The sequence below is a fragment of the Bubalus kerabau genome, chromosome 16 (genome assembly GCF_029407905.1).
Source record: "Bubalus kerabau isolate K-KA32 ecotype Philippines breed swamp buffalo chromosome 16, PCC_UOA_SB_1v2, whole genome shotgun sequence".
Classification (NCBI taxonomy): Eukaryota; Metazoa; Chordata; class Mammalia; order Artiodactyla; family Bovidae; genus Bubalus; species Bubalus kerabau.
In genome coordinates this window covers 47,899,814-47,926,938 of record NC_073639.1, presented here as the reverse complement: position 1 = coordinate 47,926,938, position 27,125 = coordinate 47,899,814, and positions in this window count along the sequence as shown.

Sequence of the window (27,125 nt, the reverse complement as noted above, 5' to 3'; positions counted from 1 at the left end):
GCTCATAGTTCTCCCTTTTCAGTGTGAAATTACTAAATGCGAATGAAACAATCATACCTCGGAATATCAAAAGGACAGAAGGTATTAGCAAAATATCTGCAAAATGGCTTGAGCTGTGTTAAATTAGTATGCCCAAGCTGCTTTAGATGAGGCTGAAACAAACCTGAATCAGAGACACACTCTTAGAGGCATAGGGAAGGCAGATGGAATGGCCCCAGAGGCATGGAGATACCCGCGGCTCAGTGAGCTCCTTGAACACAGCCAGCAGAATCATCACGGGTCTTTGGCATCAGCAGGAAAGATGCCTCGTGACTAGAGTCTTGAATTAACTGATTCTCCAAATATTAGCAATGCTCCAAATATTCCCTTAGCCTCAGTTTTCATGTCTGTTGAACGGTAATCCTAATACTAACCTTTTGGTTTGTCTGGGTTTAGATAAAGTATATACCATGCACTTGGGTATAAACCTACAGCACAGGCAAGGACAAGAACACTGTGGAAGAAAGAACAGTTCTTTATAAAGTATAACTGCTGATCAAAGGTTATTTATTACCCTCATTTTATTTAAATGGATAAGTAAGAAACCATTCTAAGCAGATTGATCATTTTAACATGTATTTATGAATTATTTCCTACCATGAAATTTCTTAATAGCATCCTAATTTGTGTGATCAATTAGAAATGTGGACATTGTTTCTAATCACTAGTCTAACTGTGCAAATTATTTATACCATGTGCAATTATGATGTAGCCCCATTTCCTTGTCTTCAAATGAGCACAGTTTCTTTCAAAGTAAATATTACCCAGCCATGCAAGTAGTTTGACCTTTCATGCAATTGTCTATCATTCATTCATTCAACAAATATTTTTGGAGTAATAACTGTGTGTCAGATTGTTCTGCTGCTGCTGCTGCTAAGTCGCTTCAGTCGTGTCTGACTCTGTGCGACCCCATAGACAGCAGCCCACCAGGCTCCTCTGCCCCTGGGATTCTCCAGGCAAGAATACTGGAATGGGTTGCCATTTCCTTCTCTAATGCATGAAGGTGAAAAGTGAAAGTGAAGTCGCTCAGTCCTGTCCAACTCTGAGCGACCCCATGGACTGCAGCCTACAGGGCTCCTCCATCCATGGGATTTTCCAGGCAAGAGTACTGGAGTGGGGTGCCATCGCCTTCTCCACAGATTGTTCTAGGTGCCCATAATATAGTAGTGACCAACTCAGAGACCCAGTCCCTCATAAAGCATATGACAAAGAGACAGGCAAAAATAACTGTAATAAATAATTTAGTATAGTAGTTGGTGATGTGTTATAAGGGAAATAAAAGGAACAAGGTAAGGGAGAATTGAAGGGGATGGATAGTTCTCATTGAAACAATGATACCTGACACTGGTGTCAGTGACACTGAAGCAGGTTAGGGATTTAGGCTGGCTGTCATCTAGGGGAAGAGCATTCCAGGCAGAGGGAATGGCCAGTGCAAAGCCCAGGGCTGCAGGGGGCTGGGTGGGGCTGGAGTGGAATGAGCCAGACTGGCTTCTGGGAGGACCTTAGCTTCTCTCCCTGTGAAATGCCGTGTTTAAACCCAGGAACTTACTGCATTTTTTTTTTTAATGCATTTTAGATTTTAAAAGGATCAGCTGAGAAGGCACTTGGGAAGGACCAGGGTAAAAGCAGAGACCAGCTGGGAGGTGATGATCCAGATGAGAGGTCCCGGGGAGTCAAGTGAGGCTGTGACAGTGGGGATGGCTGGATTTGGGATGTATTCTGAAGGAAGAATCAGGAGGAGTTTCTGACAGATTTGCATGGGATGTAACAGGACATAAACACATGCTTCTGTTTTCCCAGAAAATTACGGGGAAGGAAAACATTACATTTTTAAATTTGAAAGCTTGTATACTTTTGTTTGCTCAAAATGCATGCTTTCTATAGATTGTACGCGATGAAACTACATGTGAAACAAATGAAAGCTTTGTACACTGATTTTTCAGAATGATATACTGTGAGTCTCGGCAGGAGAGGTCTCTGCAAAGGAGTCTTGGATGCCTGGTGGTCCTGCCTGCCGTGTTCCCTCTGCTCAGACTTTTAGAGGGTACCACGTGGTTGATGCTGTCAATCTATTTCATTTCCATCAACCAGAGTCAAAATGTCATTTAATGATTTAATTAATTGAGCTCTTCTGGCTCTTGACCTTGGGATTTCCAAACCTGGGACTCAATCTGTCTTCCTTGCAATGTTTGCCAGGCTGTCTTAAGAAGAATTTCATGTGACTGTCACGGGAAAACTACCTTCAGTGCTTTCAGCTGTCAGAATCCTGTCATCGCTGCAGATGTTGTTCATTGTGACTCAGGCTGTGAGGTGAGGCTTTGATTTTATTGTCACTTTCTTTTCTTTTAATGATCTGAGAGCACGCCTCCCTCCACTGTGTTGTGCACGTGTGTGTCACACTGGGTATTGTTACATAATTGCTTTAATGCAGAATGTGAGCTGTTTCATCCTCTCACTAAAAAGATAATTCTGCAAAAAACTTTTTCAATCCCCAAAGGTTTTATCTGACATTCTCACGGATGATGGAATATTTGAAATACTTATTAAAAAAATAAATGTTAAGTGATCGATTGATTGATTAGTGAGAAGCTGGGTCTCTTTTTCTCAGGGACTCCCAGGACTGTTAAAAAAACACACAACAATTGGTTAGGGGAAATTTATGACTCTTCCAGACTTCAGTGAATATAAGATTAACTCTTACTCTTTTGCAGTGTCTATTTTTATGCTTTTTACTTTATTCTTTATAAAGACAATGCTTTGAGAACCATGGAAATCATTCTTAAATACTTCAGGGAATAATTGATGTGTTAACCTGTGTTAGTCATTTAATTCACTTTACATGTGTTAACATTTTATTTGGGTTTGGACAAATGTATAATGATATGTATCCATCATTATAATTATTATACAGGCTATTTTCACTGCCCTAAACAACTTCTGGGCTCTGTCCTATTTATCTCTTCCCTCCACCACCCCTGTAACCACTAATTTTTTTACTGTCTCCATAATTCTACCTTTTCCAGAATGTCATATAATTAGAATGATTAATAATTATGTAGCCTTTACAGATAGTCTTCCTTGCTTTATAATATGTGTTTGGGATTACTCCCTTTTCCCCCATGGGTCTGTCTGGATGTACAAATTTATTCACCTACTGAGGACCTGGTGGCTCAGTGGAAATAATCTGCCTACGATGTAGGAGACATGATGACAGCTGGGAGTTTGACCTGTTGGACGGAAGGATCTCCTTTAGAAGGAAATGGCAACCCACTGCAGTGTCCTTGCCTGGGAAAGGCCATGCACAGAGGAGCCTGGCGGGCTACAGCCCATGGAGTCTCAATAGAGCCAAACACGACTTAGCAACTAAACAAAACAACTGAAGGACATCTTTGTTGCTCTAAGTTTTGGCAGTTATAAATAAATGTTTATTCTATAAACATTTGAAATGTGTACACCATGAACATCTGTGTGCAGGTTTAAGTGTGGACATCAGTTTTCAACTGTCATGGGTGTATGCCAAGAAGTTTAATTATTAAAGTCATATGTTAAAGAATGTCTAGTTTTGTAAACTTTTTTTACAAAAATGTAAGACATTTTTGTAAACTGTCTTCCAAAGTGGCTGCTCCATTTTGACATCCCACCAGCAGTGAATGAGAGCTCCTGCTGCCCCACATCTCATCAGCATTTTGTGCTGTCAGTATTCCAGATTGTGGCCATTCTAATAGATGTGACGGGGTGTCTTGTTGTTTGGGTTTGCATTTCCCTGATGACATATGATATGGAACGTCTTTCCATATGCATTTTTGCCATTCGTATATCTTTTTTGGTGAGGTGTCATCTAAAATTTTTGGCCCATTTAGAAACTGCATTATTTTCAATAAAGTGTTTGTAAATAAACACTTATTTATCCAATGTGTCTTTTGCAAACATTTTCTCACATTTCTAATTCTCTTGATGTTGTCATTCACACAGCAGAGTTTTTCATTTTAATGAAGTCTGGCTTATGGACTATTTCTTTCATGGATTGTGTCTTTAATGTTGTATGGTATTAACATATTTTGATTTTACCTCCTAGTTTGGAATGACCATTCAGAGGTTTGTGTCTCCTTTTTGCTGCCAAGACCCACAGGTGTGACTGGGATGTTCTATGAACACGTGCATTACGATGTCACAGTGACCAAACTCACTGGATGTTCAACTCACACACTGCACGAGAAGAACAATCTTATATTCAGAAAAGATAACTTCAACCAAATTAGATTTCCTGACTCCCTTTATACTCAAAAGCCAAATAAACAGTTATTCCCAGCGAAATAATTACATTCTTCAGAAAAAGAAGTCCATGTGATGGCAACTGCAGCAACTGTATCCTTGTTAAAAAAAACAAAAAAGTAGAAAAGAAATTGCCAACTAAAGATAAGGAAAGCAAAGTTCATTATTGCCAGAATATCAAGGAGGATATTCCCCGGAGGATTGAGGGAGGATGTTATATAACTGGGATTTTCCTGGATAATATGTTGAAACTATGGAGGGATAAAACTTCAAATTATTGTTCTCAGAGATTCTCTAGTTTCAGGGTAGAAAGACAACAAATGTGGTTTTGGTTCTGACCATTTCTTTCTACAAGGCAAATCTTGCTAGAGTTTTTTTGACTTCCAAGTATTGTGCCCCTGACCTAGTATTGTACTGGAGCTGGACTATGCTGATTCAAGGTAGTTATCTAAGCTCATACACTACCAACTTTCTCTTCAGTTCCAGCATGGTGGTGGCTTAAGATCAGCCAAGGTAGGGAAATATTTACACAACAGAAATTGGCAAACACTTAAACCAGTCCTGCCTACCAGTGTCCACTATTAATGAGTCACCAGCATACCATCAGCCTGATCCTGTGAACTCTGATAAGCAGGTACCACTGCTGTTTCCATCTCCACACAGAGCCAGCATCTCCTTAGTGATGCTGCGTGCATAGTAAATAAGCCACTAACCATTTATAGGGTGAGAATTATAAGATCTTTTCTACAGTACAAGTATGTTTCCTCTGTAGAGTGAACTAGTTTGCATATTCTTTTACAGTTTATAAAATATGTGAACCTTTACAGACTCATTCCCATTTTCCCCCACAACATTCCCAGGTATAGTAATTACAATTCCATTTAACTTATGAAGAAAGTACAGAAGAGAGAGACTGACAATTACTCAGAATCAGAAAGCTTATTTAATTGGTGTCTTCTTTTTTCCCTGCACTGTCATTGTGTAGAAGGACAGAAATATTATTCATATATGGATATTTTTGTTTTAATGTGTTAATTATAATCTTAATCCTTATAACAATCCATCTTGATAATGTTTTGAAATTCAAGCTATTTGTAATTATTGCTTATAGCATTAGAAAAAATTTTGACATAATGATAACAGTAATTACCTTTAGATGCTTATTATGTGTGGATGTTGTGCTAAGCATTTACCTACACAATCTCATTCAACACTCCCAGGATACTATAAATACCCACATTTATATAAAGGAATGGATACAACGGTAGAGAACTTGCCCCAGATGGCACAGTGGAGGATATCTGCAGGGTATCACTATGCTCCACCCTGTGGCTTTCATCACTGTGTAAACATTGCTGCAGCCCCCACTTGGTGATTGCCCTTCTCCATCTTCATTTAAAGAGGTTTTTTCGTACACAGATTAGCTTAAATGCATTGTAATTTGTGACCAGATATCTTTAAACAATCTATATGTCATTGTTTTAACTTGAATAATCTTCCTTCCTTCATGGATCTTGTCATTTATGTATCAGTTCAATACCTATGCAGTGAAAAGAAGGCAATGTCCAGTTTTTAAGTGCCCTGCCTCCAAAGTCAGAGTTTATAAAATGGGATTATTCATATTTAATTCAAAGGATTGCCTAGAGAACTCCTTCTCAACCTTTCACAAGTCAGGACAAGTGCACAGAACAATCACATCTGAGCAGCTGGCTGGGTGCAGAGGTAAGGTTGCCTCAAGCTCAGAGCCAGCTGGATCTCAGTATCTGGAACTACCTATCCCCGCCCCTACCCCCCCAGGGAGATGTGCGGCCCTGGGATCATGGGCAGCATCAATGGGATCCAGGGAGCCTGGTACACAAATGACACTCTGTTAGTTCCACTTGATTAGCTCTAGTTAGAGACTTCCCTGCATTTGAGGCAAACTCAAGACTGTTCAGTTCAGGTCAGTCACTCAGTCGTTTCCGACTGTGACCCCATGGACTGCAGCACACCAGGCTTCCCTGACCATCACCAACTCCCAGAGTTTCTCAAACTCATGTCCATCGAGTGAGTGATGCCATCCAACCATCTCATCCCCTGTCGTCCTCATCCCCTGTCGTCCTCCTGCCTTCAATTTTTCCCAGCAAGAAGGTCCTTTCTAATGAGTCAGTTCTTCACATCAAGTGGCCAGAGTACTGGAGCTTCAGCTTCAGCTTCAGCATCAGTCCATGAATGTTAGAGCCAAATGTATCTGTTGTGTGTCACTTTGTCAACGTTTCATCCCAACATTCCTCCCTTCCCCTCCATATTTTATTGCTGTAGGGCAGGAAATTCAAATATCAAGTGTTTCAAATGATGTCAAAGATCCTAGTCAAACCAAGTGTGGCACCCTCCCAGTAGGAAAATGCAGGAAACCAGTGGTGTTAAGAAGCGGGAATCACGGGAAACAAAGAAAGCCCTTGTGTCCCTTCCTCTCCGTGTGCTGACGCCCCTCCAGGCTGGCCCTTCTCTCACGCACTCCAAGACGGCCTCCGCCCTCTTCTCAATACTCTCGTAGGGAAAAGACCTGCAGCCTTTTTGCTCCCCAAAGTTGATTCTGTAATTAAAACAGTATGACGTGTGACGACCTCAACTGGAGCCTTGACACACAGTTAAAGATTTCTCAGCTTGGCGCTACTCTAGCCGGACACCTGCCGTGGGAAAGGGCTGTGGGTGCCTTTCTTCTCTGGACTCAGCCAGACACTGGACCTTTCTTTTGCAGCCCTTACAGACATCCTGTGCCTCCCTTGGCTGAGAACTGAAGTTTCCAGTTGGCCATCTAGGACTCCTGTCTCAGCCCCCAGCCATATGTTCTGAACATCCCTGGCATCCTTCTCAGGGGGTCTTCCTGTCCCTTCAGGGGACCCGTTAACACAAGCTACCAGACATCCCCTCCCATCCTTCTCCAGCGCAGCCTGTCGGCCCACAGCAGACACACAGCTTAGAACTGTCATCACGCCAGTGCTGTTCCTTTCCAAAACATAAGACTGTGCTATAAAAGGACACTTCAGGCAGCTTTTGACAACTGAGGTTTCTCAGCTCTTAAGTCGTTAGCTTCCTCTGCCCTTCAAATGTATGGAGCCCATAGTGAGTTCTTTGGGTGGTCGGTTCAAGCCCCTTACTCGTCTGGTAGTGAACAAACTGCTCTCATCCCTTTCTTGTGGCTACAGGATGTATCTTTGCCTTTCGTAGCCATTTCAGTTTCAAACCTTGTGTATTTTCTGTGAGCCCCTTTAGGGTCACACCATAGGTCCTGAAACCCCCCCTCTATAGGTTCTGCAAATTTAGCTTGTGACCTTCCTTGGGAATATCAGACTGGTTTAATTGTTATGTTGCAGAGAGAAAGCCAATTCTGACTCAATGTTGGAAGCTGTTTCTTTGACTTGATCTTCATTGCTTTGTTATTATAATCATACTTGCCTCAGAGGACCCTGTCCCACTGCCTGACTGTAAATTAAAGTGCCTTTGTTCAGCTCAGAGAGAGATTATTTGACCCTGCTCACCTGTGAATTGGGCTTCCCTGGTGGCTCAGATGGAAAAGAATCTGCCTGTGATACGGGAGACCTGGGTTGATCCCTGGGTTGGGAAGATCTCCTGGAGGAGGGCATGGCAATCCACTCAAGTATTCTTGCTGGAGAATTCCATGGAAAGAGGAGCCTGGCGGGCTACAGTCCATGGGGTCGCAGGGTTGGACACGACTGAGCGACTAACATATACACATCTGTGAATAGAAGAGATTAAGAAACCCCTTCCAAAGTCTGGCCATTCAGTTGGAGATGTTTTGTAAGACTGAAAACCGTTTCACTTCATGTTCCCACTGCCTCTCCCTCTCTGTTCTACCTTTTGACTTTAGTTCCTCATTGCTTCTTTCTCTTCACTCTACAAAAGAACCTGGTATCCAGATCCAGACAAGATTGGCATTTTGAGATGGTAGCCTGTTATCTTCTTAGTTAGCTGGCTCCCTGAATAAAGTCCCTTCCCAGTTATAATGGTAAAATCGCTACTAAACCAAATCAGAATTACTACCTATATTTAGATAATTTAATTGTCTAGGTATGTGATTTACACAGGTGAAATAAAACTGTCTTAAAACCAGGAATACTTTGCTTTTAAAAGTCATGGTTCATGTCAAAACTCTCTGAGGGTGCTATGATAATTGAGGGCAAATTCATCAGCAGATTAAATCAGTAGCATAGAGTTTTAAATTATCCCAAAGGACATAATTATGGTTTAGATGATGTGAAATTGGAAATAATGTTTACGATTTTAGTATGTGAGACTGGAACTCAAGGCAACCCTGATAGGAAATTAGAGGACAGAAAAATAATTATTCCTGCTACTCTAATCCTGGGAAGCTTGCCAGATTCCAGTCGATCACGCTGCAATCAGGACATCCTGGTGCCATGGTTGCCTGGCAACCATTCTCCCATTTTTTTTCTCTTCCAGGGGTGCAGGACACCATGTCATTTGGGACTGAAGTCTGCAGATAAGAAATTCAAGCTCATGACATCAGCCAGGGCTTATTTGGTGTGGACACAGCCTGGGATTTAATGTCAGACAAACCCAAATTCAAATATTGACCTTGGAGAAGATAATTAACCTTTTTGGAATTTGCATTAAAGCTGAATTCAGGTTTCACTTGCTATCCTAAAGTAGATTATCTCCATGAAACCTTTGCAAGCTAAAATGGTATAGAGTGAAGAGGCGGTTACCTTAGGACACCTCTTGCTAATGGAGGCACAAAATTAAGATAAAGCACAGATGCTCACAGCCACATTTCAGTGTTCTGGAGGTGGGATGCTGAGGTGCTGAGTGTGGTTTGGGGGGCGCACCATGGCATGGCCACTCTCACTGCTTGGTTGTGCACCGCTGCCTCTGTAACTGCTCAGCTACCTGTAAGACGAATAGTACGTTCACTTCCTGCCTTTTGTTCAGTGAAGCTGAATTTCTTTCCATGTGAAAACAGGAACTAATGCAGATCTTTCCTAAAAGCAAAGTGCATAAAGGGAGGAGGAGTGGGAGGGGGTTATCCACAGTTAACCAAGCAATTGATTTTTTTTTTCCATTCAAAAAATAGTTGCAGAGTGCTGGGTAGCAGGAATTTAACAGTGAAGGGGAACGTGGTTGCTGTCCTCCTGAAGACTACAGTCTAAAGGATGTGATGACTAGATATGAGTAGCCAGGAATAAACAAGCATGCAGGCTGTGGTTGTGGCTGGGAGGGAAGCAAACAGTGGGATGGAGGTGGCTAGACAGAAAATACAAGGGGAGACCTGTCTTAGGGGAGTGAAATCAGAGAAGCTCCCTTAAAGAAGGGACATTTAAGAAGAGACTCTGAAGGAGCCTGCCAAGAAGTGGCTCTGAGTTGGAGAAGAAGTCAGAATGGATTATTGCTATTACAGCATGAGGCAGGATTGGGCTGTGCGTGAAGGGTTTTATGTACTGGGCAGAGTGTGGAACACACAGGGAGACATAGTACTCCAAGTCCTGAAGAGTCCCCTCTGGGAGTGCCAGCTCAGGTCTCCAAAGCCCTGGCTGCAGAGGCCGCGGTGGGCAGTGGCAATTTGGGGAAACTCTGCCCTGTTCTACTTCTTCCAAAGCCAGCTGTGTAAAACCCTGTAGTGTGCTAGGAACCGAGGGTGTTAGCTTACAGTGAATAACATTTTAATGCAAATTGGAATCCATAATTCCTTAACCTGCGTGAGTGTGAGTGCTCACTCATGTCTGACTCTGTGTGACTCCATAGACTGTAACCCACCAGGCCCCTCTGTCCATGGGATTCTCCAGGCAAGTATACTGGAATGGGATGCCATTTTCTCCTCTAGGGGATCTTCCCGACCCAGGGATCAAATCCACGTCTCTTATGTCTCTCGCATTGGCAGGCGGGTTCTTTACCACTAGCGCCATCTGGGAAGTTAATTGTTGACTGTGGATCATTGAAAAAGCAAGAGAGTTTCAGAAAAACATCTACTTTTGCTTTATTCACTACGCCAAAGCCTTTGACTGTGTGGATCACAACAAACTGTGGAAAATTCTTAAAGAGATGGGAATACCAGACCATCTGACCTGCCTCTTGAGAAATCTGTATGCAGGTCAGGAAGCAACAGTTAGAAATGGACATGGAACAACAGACTGGTTCCAAATAGGGAAAGGAGTATGTCAAGGCTGTATATTGTCACCCTGCTTATTTAACTTATATGCAGAGTACATCATGAGAAACTCTGGGCTGGAAGAAGCACAAGCTGGAATCAAGATTGCCGGGAGAAATATCAATAACCTCAGATATGCAGATGACACTACCCTTATGGCAGAAAGTGAAGAACTAAAGAGTCTCTTGTTGAAAGTGAAAGAGGAGAGTGAAAAAATTGGCTTAAAGCTCAACATTCAGAAAACTAAGACCATGGCATCTGGTCCCATCACTTCATGGCAAATAGATGGGGAAACAGTGACAGACTTTATTTCGGGGGACTCCAAAATCACTACAGATGGTGACTGCAGCCAAGAAATTAAAAGACACTTTCTTCTCAGAAGAAAAGCTATGACCAACCTAGACAGAATATTAAAAAGCAGAGATTACATTGCCAACAAAGGTCCATCTAGTCAAAGCTATGGTTTTTCCAGTAGTCATGTATGGATGTGAGAGTTGAACTATAAAGAAAGCTGAGCGCTGAAGAATTGATGGTTTTGAACTGTGGTGTTGGAGAAGACTCTTGAGAGTCCCTTGGACTGCATGGAGATCCAAGCAGTCCATCCTAAAGGAAATCAGTCCTGAATATTCATTGGAAGGACTGATGCTGAAGCTGAAATTCTAATACTTTGGCCACCTAATGCGAAGAACTGACTCATTGGAAAAAACCCTGATGCTGGGAAAGATTGAAGGCGAGAGAAGAAGGGGACAATAGAGTATGGGATGGTTGGATGGCATCACCAACGTGATGGGTATGAGTTTGAATAGGCTCCGGCAGTTGGTGATGGACAGGGAAGCCTGGTGTGCTGCAATCCATGGGGTTGCAAAGAGTTGGACACAACTGAGCAACTGAACTGAACTGAACTGTGAAACCTCAGCGCAGCATTGGGAACATCGAGCAGCTCAATAAATACGTGTAAAAATCTGTAGGACAGGAACAAATGAATGATCCAGGCACTAAAGAACATCATAACACTAAGCTGTTTATTACATCCACTGCAAATCTTAATTAATTCTTGTTTAAAAGGATTTCATGTAGTCAGGATAAAAGATCCTATGATGAAAATAACTATTGTTGTAATAAAGTTTGCAGCCTCTGTAAACACTTATTCAATCTCCTCCTCTGATTGCCTTAATTTTCCTTGTTAAAATATTTATTTTTTCATGGTTATTTCAAACTTGTTTATAATAAGTGAAATATGACAGTTTATCATTTTTTGCAAAAGGAAGAAAACTGCCTGTAAACCATGCCTCCATCATTAACTCTGTGACCTCTAGAGCACAGAAGGGAATTCTCATGACAAATTTGGATATGTAGCATTTGGAGGAGGCAAATAAAATTGTGCAGACTGTTGTGGAGATTACTGCACACAGAATCTATCAGCTTCTAGGAAAGGAAGGATTTTTCCCGGTGGACACAAGTAGAGATCGTTTTTCAAATGTTGGTACCTTTTTCTTTCTTTTGACCTAAAGCCCATTTACCACTAAAGTCTGTCAGTCTCATCTTGTGTTTCCCCCACTGCCCCAGAATTAACTGAGCCTTCGGAACCAACCAGCACTAAATTTATCGACTGTATAGATCTTTTTCAAATTCTCTTGATAATAATATACTGTAATATTTATGTTTTAAATTTATTTCCAAAACAATTCAAGCTGACAAAAATAAATATAGGATGGTAGTAATGGAATAAAAGAAAAACAATCAGCCCCTCTCACAGAGATAAATACAGCATTTATTGGGTAAATGTTTTAGACAAACTTCCTACATTTTGCTTATTTACATGTTTTTAAATGTGGTATGCGGTCCATGTTTTTTTCCAGCCATTTTTATCAAAACTTATCCGTACATAGATAAAATTATTTTTTCCTTATTTCAGTAACCACATATGTTTATACATAATACATGTAATATGTACATCAGAATTTAATTTTATCAATCACTATTTCTTGACATAGAACTAGTTTTCAACTTTTAATTCTTATAAACAATGTCAAGATAATACCCTTAAATAAATTTTGCATGTACTTCTGACTGTCTTTAATATGTGGAAATGGAACTTATTAATCAAGATTTTATACATTTTTCAGCATGTGATACCATTGCAAGTTGCCCTCCAAAAGTGTAAAAATTTATGATCTCACACTGTGTCACATAACCATATTCTGAAACTAAACCAATGTGAAAATATAATCTGATGTTCAAAGTTGAACTGAAATTAAAATCAGGTGCTAATTTTAATTAATGTGCTAACAGTAATGATAATTGAAGTACGCGGTAATTTTGAAGAAGGATAATGTCTCAGAATTGCCTTGGAAAATTAGTCGTCCGTCTCTTCTTGGCAAAAGGAGGCACGGAGGCAGGCGTTTAACTCTAGAGGAAGTCAGATTCAATGCAGCTGGATTCAGAGGCGTGAATTGCTGTGAAGGGCATCCAGTGGCCATTAGAGAGCAGAGCACAGGCAGGAAATGACCCAGCACAGGAGACTCCTGTTTACTTATCACAGTCAGAGAGACGGATGAGGTGCTATGATCTGAGCAGATCATAGCTCTTCTGGGCATTAGAGCGAGTAGGAAAAGTGTGGGTGTGTTTCTCAGCCTCCACAGGCATATTCATTTAAGGGAAAAGATGTGGACAATGGAAGAATTCCACAGCTATACAAGGCAGTATTTGAAAAATAACAATTAAGTTGCACAAGTCAGTGTAATTTGTGGGGAAAAAGGTGAAATTTGAACTGAATATTGCAGGGTGGGCTGAGCTGGGGTAGTAAGAAAAGCAACACAATCCAAACAATCAGAAATGAACTGGAATGTGGCATAACGAATTCTCATCAGACCCTTTGGTTGGAAAGGGAGGAGGCTGTTGCCAAGTGTTGAACGTGATGTGGAAAGATTTGTTAGAGCACATGTGAGAGAGTTGGATTCTAGGCTAAGGAAATTCCACTCTAACCTAGGAATTAAAGTGAGTCACTTAAGAGCCTCTGTGTAGGGACATAAAATGAAGGCCACGATTCATCTGTTGGTACAGGCAAGCATAACAAATATTTATTGAAGACCTACTATGAGCTGCACATTAGGAAAGAAAATTAGATTTAAAATACAAATATATATATATATATATTTGACTATGTCAGGTCTTAGTTGTGGCATATGGGATCTCAGACATCCAGCCAGAGATCGAACCCGTGTCTCCTGCACTGTAAGGTGGATTCTCAACCACTGGACCACCAGGCAAGTCTCTCAGATGCTTTTTGAAAGTTGCTGGAAGAATAAAGCCTACAGTTTGTGCAGAACTGTTCATGGAAATACTAACGTTACTTTGGCTTTGCTGCCATAGACAAATCAAATCATAGAGAACAAGAGTGTATGCTAGGAAGATATTTGCCCCTTGTCACATGTTCCCGTATTCAGGGACCTGGGCTGTAGAAAAGCTCTGGTCCTCTCCCTACCATGTGGACTGGAGCTCACTGGGAGAGAAGTAATATGTCTACAGGTTGGGATCGAGCCCTTCCCAGGCTCTGTCTTGTGGAAACAGCCTGTCACTCCTCCCATCGTTCACACTGTGACCTTTCTGAGTAGACTCTGCCCCTGCTGAAGGGACCCAGAGTTGCCCAGGTCCATCAGTAATTAAGTGGATAACTGATTCCCAGGAGGTAAAAGCATTTGTAAGCCCACTTGGCCACATCTGAAAACACTCTCTCCACCAGTTTTGCCAGGAGTGCAGCTGGCCCTTCCATCTCTTGGTGATTTCTGAGAGCTGTCTAAGTGTCCTGAAACAATGCAGGGAAGAAACTATTCACTCCTTCCCACCACGGAGCTGAAGCTCCAACACTTTGGCCACTTGATGTGAATTGAGAACAGCTGACTCTGGAAAAGGCCCTGATACTGGGAAAGATTGAAGACAGAAGGATAAGAGGATGGCAGAGGATGAGATGGTTGGATGGCATTACTGATTCAAGGGACATGAACTTAATTGAACTCTGGGAGATGGTGAAGGACAGGGAGGCCTGGTGTGCTGCAGTCCATGGAGTCACAAAGAGTTGACATGACTTAGTGAGTGAATAGCAACAACCATGGGGGTAAATTGTGATATGGAGCACCTAAAATATGTTTCCTTTTAGGCTTTTGTTTTCTGAAAGCCTGAATTCTGGAGGATATTTTGCAAGTAAGGTTGAAAGCATCCTGTACTTTGAAGAGAGTGACTCTCAGGTTCAGTGGGTAATCATGAGAGTCCCTAAGGCTCAGACAGAGACAGGGTCTCCAGGAGCTTTGGTTCTGCAGATCTGTGTCCAGAACCCTGGTAGATGAGCACAACAGAGGGGTGCATCTCACAAGTCTGGACTCTCAGCCCTGAGTTCCCAGCTTCAGGGGACTCCAGTGCCCGGGGCTGGTGAGCGTGGGGCTGAGTTACTGCATGTGAAGTGGGATGACCATGCATGTCAGCCTTCCTGGAACAGTCCTGACTTATTCCGTGTTTTCCTGGAGTAATTTTAGGGCTCCCTTTTAACACTTCAGTGGGCCCCATTTGGGATGATAAATTGTAAAGTCACCCTTAACATATTTCAGAGACCAGGCAGGACTGTGCAGTAAGGATTCTAGTGGTGAGAAGTGTGTGGACAATAGTGAAGTGAAGTGAAAGTGTTAGTTGCTCAGTTGTGTCTGACTCTTTGTGACCCCACAGACTGTAGCCCACCAAGCTCCTCTGTCCACGGGATTTTCCAAGCAAGAAATACTGGAGTGGGTAGCCATTTCCTTCTCTAGGGGACCTTCCCCACCCAGGGATCAAACCCATTGCAGGCAGATCCTTTACCATCTGAGCCATCAGGGAAGTCCATGGACAATAGTAAATTAGTAAGAAATCCTCAACCAAACTTCAGTAGATAGAAGCTCCTCATGTGTAACTTCACATAGCCCTTCCCAGGGGCTGGGATTGGATCCCATCTTCTTCCTTTTCTGGCTTCCAAATCTTTGCCTTTCAGTCTGTGATGTAGGACATGCTTCAGATTCTTCCAAAACATCATGGATAGATTTCTCACCAGGGCCCACACGTTCAGTAAAACATAGAAATGCCTGGTATTAGGGACTGAATGTGTGTGTCTCTGCCAAATTCATATGTAGAAATCCTAGGTCCAAAGTGATGGTATTAGGAGATGAGGGCTTTGAGGAATGCTTAGGTTGTGAGGGCAGAGCCCTTATATGGGATCAGTATCCTTATACAAAGAGACACTGACATGTGGCCTCTCTGCTCTCTGCTGGGTGAGGAAGTGGCTATTTATAAACCAGAAGGGCCTCCCAGAGTCCAACTGCATGGGATATATTGACCAGCCAACAGTGAGAAATGTCTGCTGCTGAAGCCACCCAGTCTGTGGTATTTTGTAATAGCAGCCAGACTGATTAAGGTGCTCAGGAACTTATATTTGGTTAATAACACATGGCTCAAGTGGTAAACAACCCACCTGCCAGTGCAGGGACCACAGGAGATGTCGGTTCAATCCCTGGGTTGGGAAGATCCCCTGGAGTAGGAAATAGTTACCCACTCCAGTATTCTTGCCTGGAGAATCCCATGGACAGAGGAGCCTGGCGGGCTGCAGTCCATGGGGTCACAAAGAGTCAGACATGACTGAGAACACACATTCACTATAATAACATGTAGTCCTTTATCGCAGGGCATCCTCCACTGCTGCTTCCCTGTCACCTCCTTGTAGCCACATGGGAATCCCCCAGTGACCCTTCAACTCATCAGCTAGGTCCCCAGCTCAGGGCTTCAGCCTTTGATGTCTCTTCTTCTGGGGATGCTCTTGCAGATTTTTATGCACATTCTGCTCCCTCACTTGAAATCAGGTCTCTATTCGAATGTCCTTTCCTCACTGGCCCTTCTTCAGCAGACCTAGCAAAGGGCATTCATACAGCCCCTTCCTGTTCCTCTGGACTGTCTATTCTCTTGCTGGGCTTTATGTCTCCCTTTAGTTTTTTCTTTTTTGTTCGTTCTTCTTTTTTAAAAAATGTGAATGTCATGGTATCTTAACTCTGGGGAAAAGTTTCTTTTTTTCTAGCAGATATGCATTTTCCCATAGTTCATTTTTTAAGATGAATTTTTATTGGAGTATAGATGCTTTACAACATTGAGTTAATTTCTGCTGTACAGCAAAGAGAATCAGCTATGCATGTACATATATACCCTCTGTTTTGGATTTTCTTCCTGTTTAGGTCACCACAGAGCACTGAGTAGAGTTCCTTTTGCTATACAGTAGGTTCTCATTAGTTGTTTATTTTATACACAGTGTAAATAGTATATATGTGTCAATCCCAGTCTCCTAATTCATCCCACTCCCCCTTCCTTCTTTGGTGTCTGTATGTTTATTCTCTATGTCTGTGTCTCTATTTCTGTTTTGCAAATAAAAACATCTATACCATTTTTCTAGATTCCACATATATACCCTAATTTAATATATAATATCCCATAATTCTTAATACTTTTGGGCATACAATGTCCTTACTTGCATATCTGATTACTAACCCTCTTCTCCTCCTATAAGGTAGGCTACTAGGTAGCATATCTAGTAGCAGAGACATTACTTTTCCAACAAAGGTCCATCTAGTCAAGGCTATGGTTTTTTCCAGTGGTCATGTATGGATGTGAGAGTTGGACTGTGAAGAAAGCTGAGTGCTGAAGAATTGATGCTTTTGAACTGTGATGTTGGAGAAGACTCTTGATAGTCCCTTGGACTGCAAGGAGATCCAACCAGTCCATTCTAAAGTGAGGTACCATTTCACACCAGTCAGAATGGCTGCGATCCAAAAGTCTACAAACAATAAATGCTGGAGAGGGTGTGGAGAAAAGGGAACCCTCTTACACTATTGGTGGGAATGCAAACTAGTACAGCCACTATGGAGAACAGTATGGAGATTCCTTAAAAAACTGGAAATAGAACTGCCTTGTGACCCAGCAATCCCACTGCTGGGCATACACACTGAGGAAACCAGAACTGAAAGAGACACATGTACCCCAATGTTCATCACAGCACTGTTTATAATAGCCAGGACATGGAAGCAACCTAGATGTCCATCAGCAGATGAATGGATAAGAAAGCTGTGGTACATATACACAATGGAGTATTACCCAGCCATTAAAAAGAATACATTTGAATCAGTTCTAATGAGGTGGATGAAACTGGAGCCTATTATACAGATTGAAGTAAGCCAGAAAAAAAAACGCCAATACAGTATACTAATGCATATATATGGAATTTAGAAAGATGGTAACAATAACCCTGTATGCGAGACAGCAAAAGAGACACAGATGTATAGAACAGTCTTACGGACTCTGTGGGAGAGGGAGAGGGTCGGATGATTTGGGAGAATGAAACATGTATAATATCATATAAGAAATGAATCGCCAGTCCAGGTTCAATGCAGGATACAGGATGCTTGGGGCTGGTGCACTGGGATGACCCAGAGGGATGGTATGGGGAGGGAGGTGGGAGGGGGGTTCAGGATGGGGAACATGTGTATACCTGTGGTGGATTCATGTTGATGTATGGCAAAACCAATACAATATTTAAAGTAATTAGCCTCCAATTAAAATAAATACATTTAAATAAAAAAAAAAAACCATCAGTCCTGGGTGTTCATTGGAAGGACTGATGCTGAAGCTGAAACTCCAGTACTTTGGCCACCTCATGCAAAGAGTTGACTCATTGGAAAAGACTCTGATGCTGGGAGGGATTGGGGGCAGGAGGAGAAGGGGATGACAGAGGATGAGATGGCTGGATGGCATCACCAACTCAATGCACAGGAGTTTGAGTGAACTCCAGGAGTTGGTGATGGACAGGGAGGTCTGCTGCTGCTGCTGCTAAGTCGCTTCAGTCGTGTCTGACTCTGTGTGACCCCATAGACGGCAGCCCACCAGGCTCCCCCGTCCCTGGGATTCTCCAGGCAAGAACACTGGAGTGGGTTGCCATTTCCTTCTCCAATGCATGAAAGTGAAAGTGAAGTCACTCAGTCGTGCCCAACTCTTAGCGACCCCATGGACTGCAGTCTACCAGGCTCCTCCGTCCATGGGATTTCCCAGGCAACAGTACTGGAGTGGGGTGCCATTGCCTGGTGTGCTGTAATTCATGGGGTCGCAAAGAGTCGGACACGACTGAGTGACTGAACTGAACTGAATGTCACTTACTCATTTTCGCTATTTCGATGCATTCTATTAATAAGAATTTTCTAAGACTCCTCTCAATTTTGATATCCATTGGTGAGAAAGAAAATAATGTACAGGAAGAGAACAATAATATTTGTTGGATACCTTCTATAGGCCAGCCTCCAGGCAAACCCTACCTGTGAAAGTGAAAGTCATGTCTGACTCTTTGCAACCCTGTAGACTATACAGTCCATGGAATTCTCCAGGCCAGAACACTGGAGTGGGTAGCCTATCCCTTCTCCAGTGGATCTTCCTGACCCAGGAATCAAACCAGGGTCTCCCACATTGCAGGCAAATTCTTTACCAGATGAGCCACAAGGGAAGCCCCTTCCTACCTATTTATCTAATTATCTGTCTATCCATCCATCTAATTGTCTATCATCTATCTAACTATTTACCTGTCATCTATCTAATTATCTATCCATCCACCCATCCATCCATCATCTACCTATCCATCCATATAATAATCTATTATCTATTTATCTAATTAACTATCCATTTATCTAATTCTCAATCCATCCATCTAATCATCTATCTTAACCAGACATTCACACATCACATATGTAAAATATCATCTGAAATATCTAGAAATTAAAGAAAGATAATATTTCTCTTGAATTATCCAGAGACTTGCTTCAGGGTGACTCTAATTTCTGCTAAGAGATCTTTGAATATATTCCATTAAGTATTGTTTAAAATAGCACCTAAATGCATCCCTTTAAAAGTACTAGCATCCTATGTTTTGTGAAGCATAATGATAAATCTGTCATCTTAATCTGCTGTTCTCTATCTTTAGTTATAATGCAGCTATTAGGTTAACAATACTGCTGCTATATAAGGTGCACTAATTTTACATTAGGATTAAATGTTAAGGAAAATTATATCTTCCTTCAAGAAAATTATTGAACTATAAATGTAGTATAATAGTGTCTGAATACCTTTCAGAGAACATCTAGGCAACTGCTTTTTAAACAGAAAGAAGTCACTGAGGACACAGGCTCTAAATAATCCAGGTTATTATAATATCTAAAAGATGCCCAATAATAGAATGGAAAATAGACTATTCTGAGTAATAAAATAATCCAGATGGGACTTCAAGGGGTCGTTTGCTTTAGAATTCTGCCAGATTTCAATTTCAGTTGAAGTCCACAAATCACTGGAAAACTGAGATACTTAAGGTATGTCAGAGAGACGGATGGACAGGCAGCTACAGTGCAGAGGCAAGAATGCTTCAGTTTCTCGGCCTTAGATTCCTTCTACACTCCTGACACATAAGTGAAAATATCTATTTAGATAACTGCTGGAAATTATGGCTGCAACTTTGATCTAAATCAGTGTCAGCAAAGTAAAGGCCAGGCAATAATTTTGGCTTTTCTTGCCAGAAGCTTCTGTCCCAAGCACTTAACTCTGTTCTTGCAGATGAGAAGCTGCCTTGGACAAGGTAAGTGAACACGGGGGAGCTGGGTTCCAATAACACTCTGATTTAAAACAAAACAAAACAGAAGATGACGAGCCACACCTGGCCCAGGCCACGGTTTGCTGATCACTACCATGAATAGCAAATAGTACATTTTAAAAGCTTATGGCAAATTCTTTAAGTGCTACTATCTCCTACTATAATTCATATGTCTGAGATATTTCTAGATTTCAGATTTTTAACACATTTTGAATGAATTGTTTTTGTTTTCATAAGAAGTTATTGAAATTAGACAAATATTTATCTGCCCCTCACTACAAGCTAGCCGCTTTGTCTAGGTGCCAATGATGCCCTGGTGAATAAAAGGATCAAAGACCTTTGCCTCATGCTACTTGTATCCCAGTGGGAGAGAGATGGATGATAATATATGAATAAATCACATAGTATTTTTGAAGGTGACACATGCCTTGGAAGCAGGATAAGGGTGGGACAGGGCAAAGGGGATGAAGACAGTGACGTGGGAGATGGTGGCAGTTTGCTTCATCAGACTGAGTGGTCAGGGCGGAGGTCATGCAAATGAATGCAAGCCAACTGGAAGATGCAGTGCAGATGTCTGGAAGAGCTTCTTGAGGAGGAAAGGCCAGAGCTAAGGTTGTAAACAGCCAGGGGCCAGTGTGGCAGGAGGTGAGTGCTGAGCAAGGAGTTGGGGGCAGGGGCAGGCATCGATGCAGAACTAAACCAGAGGCAAGAAAGGGGCAGGGCCAGACCCACTGGGAGGGCTTCACTTTTGCTGTGAAAGAAACACGGGACCTCTGAGAGACTTGAAACAGAAGAGCGACGTAAGATGTTTACATTATCAGGGTGACTTTATTATGCTAGACCCTAAGCTAGTAGTAAAATATGATGAAGGCTAACAGTAGAGAGTGAGGCTCTAGAAACTCCAGGTATCATAACATGCCCATATTCTTGAATTTGAGAAATTGAGTATTTCCTGCCATATCAGTAAACAAGAATGTAACAGTCATGAGCAATTGCAGCCACAATGGATAGTGAGTTGGTGAGCCCTGAGGAAACTTAGGAAGGAAAGAATTGCCATCCAGCAGCCATCAGATTGCAGCCACTCCCCACAGTGAGCTCTGAGGAAACTCAAAAGGTGAAAACACAGGATCCTGGTCCCAGAGAGCTGAGGTACATATCAGAGAAATAATTTCAGACTCTCACATCTTCCCACACACAGAAAAGTGCTAAATTCCTTAACTTGAGATATCTGGTTTTCTTCTTCATTTACAATAATCTTTTGATGTTCAGACTATCTGCCCTTTGTTGCAAAACCACATATCGTCACTCCCCTCTCACCTCCTCAGAGTAGTTCTGTCAGGATTACTTGAGTTTCTGCCTTCTGGATTTGAAGTCCTAAACATTCTCACCAAATAAAATAACTTTCAACTTTTAGGTTGTGAATATTTTTAAGTCTATAGATTGAAGAAGCTTATACTAGCCTCTTCCCAGAAACATAGATATCCAGCACTCAGAAACCTCTGGGAAAGAACTTGCCACCATTTCGTGGGAATATACTTTTGCTGCAGATATATAAAATGTTTTCTCCTTATCTTTTCATAGCAGGCATAAGTGTGACTTACCACATCCAGGCTGAGTAATCCCAGGCAGACATGCATAAACCATACACAGAGCTGCCTCTGTGACATGTGTTCACCAGCAGATCCCAGCTTCACAGCCTTCGTTTACACAGGTCACTTTAATTAGATGGTGCTTACTGGTAATATTAAGTCATCAGAGTTAATATTCTTGTGAAAATTCTCCCTGGAAGCCAACTCATTCATAATGAAAACCACATTTTGAGCAGTGAAATAGTCCAGCTGGTTACCCTGGTAGGACATTTTCATCTTCTATTGTGTGTTTACATGAGACATTGTCTTCTGAATTCAAGCTGAATGAAACATAAAGTCGGTGGCAGGCAAACATCTCTTTTCTCTGCTACCTGAGAAGGTGTTGTCAAGAAAATGCTCTGTTCATTGGAGAAGTGATCAAAGACTCTTGTTTAGCTATTACTATGTCTGTGATCAGATGAAGTTGCTCAACTGGAAGAATATTGCAAAACTAACACATGAGAAGAACTCAACCAGAGAAATATTGCTCCAGAATTAAATCCCCCTAAGATACAGCAAGCTGACTTCAAGTCAGCCGACTGCCATGGTCGTTGTTAGCCTTCACCCCACCAAAGCACCCACTTGTGGGGATTAGGTCATTTGATGTTGCCACATGAGAACCTTCACTTTGTGAGTCCCCTAATACACATGGTCTTCATGTTTTGTGGGAAATATACAGTTTTATTATTTCTGTTTATCCCTTTAGTAGCTGAAAACTGAGACAGAATTAAATTGATTCCTATATATACTCTTCAAAAAGGCATTTTGTTAAGGCTTTGTTTTTGGTAGAAGTTTTGCCAAATCATCTTCATTAAGAGAACTATAGTAATTATAACTTCACAACTAATTCAGTGTTAACCTTTTCCCCCCCAAGCTCCTCTTCTTTTCCATCAGTTCAGTTGCTCAGTCATGTCCAACTCTATGCGACCCCATGTACTGTAGCACGTCAGGCTTCCCTGTCCATCACCAACTCCTGGAGCTTGCCTAAACTCATGTCCATTGAATTGGTGATGCTATCCAACCATCTCATTCTCTGTCGTCCCCTTCTCCTTCTGTCTTCAATCTTTCCAAGAGTCAGGGTCTTTTCCAATGAGTCAGTTCTTTGCATCAGGTGGCCACAGTATTGGAGTTTCAGCTTCAGCATCAGTCCTTCCAATGAATATTCAGGACCGATTTCATTTCGGAGTTACAGGTTCTTTTCCATATTTACCTACATTCTCACTATCTTCTTTGGTAATTCTTTGTCTATTATTAAATTGGATAATATACATGAAAAAGAATTTAAAACTAAGATTTAGTTTAAATCTTTGACTAAAGATTTAATTTTAAGTTAAGAATGTCTTTAAGTTTCATTTAGATTATCTTAGTAATCAGTTTAAGCTGTACTTCACTGTGTGATTTTAGAATGCTATCCATTAAAATTTAGCTAGACGTTTCAAAGAGTTATTAGGACCCTTTTAAGGTAGTTTTTTTTTTTTTTGGTATTGTGTACCCTCAAATACACATGCATCTTGGATTACTCAAGGCAATGCAGAAAATGGCTTGTCCACAGCATCAGGCCTTCTCTCTCCCTGCTTGTGGACCAAATACACTCACTCTACACATGTATTTGTTAGACTTCCAGCAGGAAATAGATGGCAACCTCAGGCTCATTAATTAAGGAACAAGCATTTAATAAGGACCATTTTAAAGGAGGTGGGCAGCTCTTGAGAAAAGCAATAGGGATGACAACTACTCCAGGATGGTAACGGTGGAGCCATGATTATTCTTATTTTCCAAGGGGCCAGGAGAGGGGGCCATCACTGGAGTCCAGAGAATGAGAGAGTTGTGTAGAGAAGGAAAGTCCCCTGAGGGGAGCTGTGTCTTTGGTTGAAGGAAGGTCCCTTGAGGGGAGTTGTGTCTTTGGTTGAGGACTGTGACCCACTCATGGTAACCCTTATAAGAGGAACCAAAGAAACAAATTTCAGGACTTCATGCTTCTCCATCCTCTGATCTCTTTTCAGTATTCTTTCATTGGATGAATCCAACCAGAAACCAGAGAGCAAGGGAGACTTTTGGCTCATTTATCACAGGCCAGACTCCCAGGACACAGTGCAAAGTGCAGATGGTAGAGAGTGGATCTCAACAGGCCAATAGAGGCATTTCCAGCACAGCTTCCACACAAGTTCACTGTCCACCTGGACAGTGCTCCTTCAGAAGGGCCTCTTGAGAGGCCTATATGAGAATCATGGCCTGCGTAATAAACTTCTATAGTCAGCCCTTCCAATATATCTGTGATCAGCATGCTGTCATCAGTATTTTTAAAAATTTTAAGTGGTTAATTGGCACCTGTCCTTAGTTTAGTGGAATTACTTAGGCATTGACAGGGGTTCAAAACACGAGCCTGAAGGGAATCAATACAAAAAAGGAAGATTTGGATGATGACTGTTGGCACCTATTCAAACTTTATCTTTTTCAATAATGGGATAGACTTCAGAATGTCATTAAATATTAAAATCAATTTGAAGTATTTTATTCATTCTCTTTGGACCAAAATGCAATTCATGTCTTTAGAGATACAGCTGTTCAAGGAAGCTCCAACATGTTGGGTGGTTTCCCAGCTGGAAGCTGACTAACCACACCAAATATCCACCTCATGCCTTTCTGAGCCAGACACAGCTGTAGGCATGGAGATGCCCACTGTTTGAGGGATAGGTAGGTGTTCAGTTTGATTGCACAATATTTTTGGCTTGTTTTTTGTCTGTTTTTAATTAGTGTCTTCAGATGTGTTATAGTTTCTCAAATTCAGTGTAGTCTGTTAGTTAACTAATATCCCCTAGAATTTGAGTTTATGACCCTTAGTCTATGCTCAGAAACAAAACTCGGGCCTGTGTACAAATAAAGATGAAAGGAAAGCATCCTTAGCCAATCAGGGCTTCCCTGGTGGCTCAGACGGTGCATAATCTGCCTGCAATGTAGGAGACCGGGTTTGATCCCTGGGTCTGGAAGATCCCTTGGAGAAGGAAATGGCAATCCACTCTATTATTGTTGCCTGGAGAATTCCATGGACAGAGGAACCTGGCAAGCTACAAACCATGGGGTTGCAAAGAGTCAGATATGACTGAGAGATGAACACTTTCACTTTCAGAGCGATCTAATCTGTGTCCCACTCATAAAACTGTCTCAGTCATAATAACTGCTGCTGCTGCTAAGTCGCTGCAGTCGTATCCGACTCTGTGTGACCCCATAGACGGCAGCCCACCAGGCTCCCTGTCCCTGGGATTCTCCAGGCAAGAACACTGGAGTGGGTTGCCATTTCCTTCTCCAATGCATGAAAGTGAAAAGTGAAAGTGAAGTCGCTCAGTTGCGTCCCACTCTCAGCGATCCCATGGACTGCAGCCTACCAGGCCCCTCCGTCCATGGGATTTTCCAGGCAAGAGTACTGGAGTGGGTTGCCATTGCCTTCTCTGCATAATAACTAGTGTAGTTCAACTTATTGATTAGTTTTGCTGTATTAACATTTTAGAATTTTTTTTTTATTTTTTTTTTATTTTTAAACTTTACATAATTGTATTAGTTTTGCCAAATATCAAAATGAATCTGCCACAGGTCATTTTATTTTTTATTTTTATTTTTTTAATTTAATTTAATTTTATTTTTTAACTTTACAATATTGTATTGGTTTTGCCATATATCAAAATGAATCTGCCACAGGTATACATGTGTTCCCCATCCTGAACCCCCCTCCCCCCTCCCTCCCCATACCATCCCTCTGGGTCGTCCCAGTGCACCAGCCCCAAGCATCCAGTATTGTGTATCAAACCTGGACTGACAACTCGTTTCATATATGGTATTATACATGTTTCAATGCCATTCTCCCAAATCATCCCACCCTCTCCCTCTCCCACCCAGTCCAAAAGACTGTTCTATACATCAGTGTCTCTTTTGCGATACAACTTAGCAGACTATATGTTAATGATCATTGTACAAGTTCTTCTAAGTGGTATACCAGATAGCCACTTCTTAACCAAATTGTTTGAGTTGGATTTAGTGCATGTCATCTAACCAAGTCTCCTGAGGCTTCAAAAGAAATATTCATTCTTGTTTTGACTCATAAAACAGCACAAGGACTTTAGGGCAAAACACAGTTCTCATTAGAATTGGTTTCCCTTCTAACAAGGTTAAATTGTCAGAATTTTCTTGGCTTTTTCTTGCCAAGGCTGTATATGATATTCTGATTGTATTCTCAGAATATTTGCTTGTTTCATGTTTGATGCCATTTTCAATTCCTTAGAGCTCTACTATGAATCTCTTCTCCACTCTTGGTTTACTTTTGCATTTTCCAGGGGAAAGATATCTAGGATTTCTCTTTCTATATTACAACAGATCCATTTTGAGGATCTACATGTTGCCCTTACTTGAATACAATCAATAAAGGTTCTTTTCCATTGTAGTCTTCTAGCAAACTGAATAAAGGAAAATAGATTGCATATTTGCTGCTATGATGAAATACCTGTTTCCAGTAAGTCTTAGATAGAGATCTTTTTCTTTCTTCCAGAATTGACTCAGTTTGGGGTAGGAACATCATTCTACTGAGAATTGTCCCTTCTGTTATTCTTCCAGAGAGGAGGGGAGGCTACTTTTGAATATAAGGTGATGATGGATCTGCATTTCTGCAGTGAGGGGTTGGGGAGGGAGAGGACTGCTTCTGTTGGAGCCTCCTGTGCAACATTAAGATTGAACCAAGATGGAATGATTTTCTCCCACTGAGGAGCTTTTTCATTTGCAATGAAAAAAGCCAAAATTTCTTTCTAAAAATTCAGGCTTAGACCAGTAAGTATTAAGGATCTGTTGTTTAGTATTGCAACCCAGATAACAGGCATCCAGGCCATATGGAAGAGCAACTCACTTGTACTGAATGGAAGATTTCCATGGAAGAATATTCAGGTTCCATGGAAAAAAAGATATTTAAAACTAGCCTTACATTTAGGTTTCTTCCACATTCTAGGCTATTGTAAATTGTGCTGACGTGAACACTGTGGTGCACACTTCAAACTAATACAACATTGTAAATCAATTATACTCCAATAAAATAAAACAAACAAACAAAAAACAGAAAATAAAACTAACCTTACCTCTAATGAATAAACTGAAGGGAAAAGTTCAATGACATTTGTTGCATAGAGATTCCTGTACCTTATTTATGGATATTTTCCCCCCTTACAATATTGTTGCTGCTGTTGTTCAGTCACTCAGTCATGTCTGACTGTTTGCGGCCCAATGGACTGCAGCACTCCAGACTTCTCTCTCCTTCACCATCTCCCGGAGTTTGCTCAAGCTCATGTCATTGAGTCGA